At 50.2% G+C, this 1432-nt stretch overlaps 1 protein-coding gene across 1 annotated transcript in view; it reads right to left on the bottom strand.

The window, feature by feature from the left end:
- DHX35 (DEAH (Asp-Glu-Ala-His) box polypeptide 35) overlaps nt 1-1432 on the bottom strand; it is a 35456-nt gene that overhangs the window by 30912 nt on the left and 3112 nt on the right. The window lies entirely within an intron of this gene.

Below are 1432 nucleotides of genomic sequence, written 5' to 3'. Positions count from 1 at the left end.
CGGATTACCATAAGACTACTGACAACTGAAAATGCTGAATCATGCAAGTGAACTAGAAACAAAAACTCATCCCAATAACTGACTGTATCACCTCCAGCTGCAGATTCAACTGGGAAAGTCTGAGAGCAAAGAGAAGGATTCCCCAATTTTGTAGGATTTGCTTGTTTGGGCTTTTCCCACTTTTTCCACTGTTTAAAAACAGTTAGTCCCTATTTAAAGCTGCCAAGCAAGCTTTACAGCAAACTGATCCAATTTTAAAAGTGATTAGCAACGATTCCGATAACTATTCACTCCCCAGGACAGATGGGGAAGTTAAGAACCAGGGACATGAATATCTGGATCTTGACAAATCAACAAAGTTAACAGATATTGTTTCTCATCACCCACTGATTTTCTTTCACAGCATTTTCTATGCTTTTTTTTTAATGCACAACTGTCAATATATTACTATATATATTGTATATACACACATATTACTGTAATATTGAAATGATTAAGAAGCTGTTTGCTAAACTAATCTTGACTCTGGACTAGCTTTGCAAACCACAGCATACCACAACACACGGTGACCCATTTAAAAAAAATTACCAAACTCAGACCCACCAAGCTCCCCTTTGGGATAAGCAAAGGGGAAGGTATACAGCTGCCCAAAGCCCAAGGGAACGACCACAGAGTCAGAGCAGAGCGGAGGCTGGGAGGGACCTCTGGAGACCTTCTAGTCCAGCACCCCGCTTACCACAGGGTCACTGACAGCGGGCTGCTCGGGTCCTCCGTTCAGTCGGGCTGGAGACCCCACAACCTGCCTGCTTGTTCCAGAACCTGATCACTCCCGCAGTAGAAAAGCTTTCTCTCATGTTTAAGTTGACCTTCTCATATCTCAGCTTGTGCCCACTGCCTCTTGTACTGTCAGCAGGCACTAACAAGAAGAGCCTGGCTCCATCTTCTTTACACCCCCCTATTAGGTATTTACATACATTGAAAAGATCCTCCCGAGACTCCTCTTCCTCAGGCTGCACAGTCCCAGCTCTCTCAGCCTCCCCTTGCGTGTCGCATGCTCCAATCTGTCAATCATCTTTGTGGCCCTTCACTTGGTGGGCCTCCCTCCCTAAATCCATCTCCTCCTGGTGCTGGGGAGCCCACAGATCGCCCCGGTAGGGCCTTCCCAGTGCTGAGGGGACGGACCACCTCCCTCAACCTAACCGCAAGGCTCTTCCTCACGCAGCCCGGCACGCGGGTGACCTCCTTCGCCGCCAAGGCTCACCCACGGCCCACGCTCGGCTTGTTGCCCGCGGGACCCCAAGGTCCCCTCAGCTCTGCTGAGCTGCTCTCCCCGGCGCGTGGCTCCTGGGGTTACTCCCTCTCAGGGGCAGGACTCCGCACCTCCCTTTGTTAAACTCCCTGGGGCTCCCCCTGCGCCTTCCTCCCGCCAGTC

The sequence above is a fragment of the Pygoscelis adeliae genome, unplaced genomic scaffold, assembly GCF_000699105.1.
Source record: "Pygoscelis adeliae isolate BGI_AS28 unplaced genomic scaffold, ASM69910v1 Scaffold72, whole genome shotgun sequence".
NCBI lineage: Eukaryota > Metazoa > Chordata > Aves > Sphenisciformes > Spheniscidae > Pygoscelis > Pygoscelis adeliae.
Note: the sequence above shows the minus strand (reverse complement) of the source record. Positions and strands in the feature narration are given on the sequence as shown.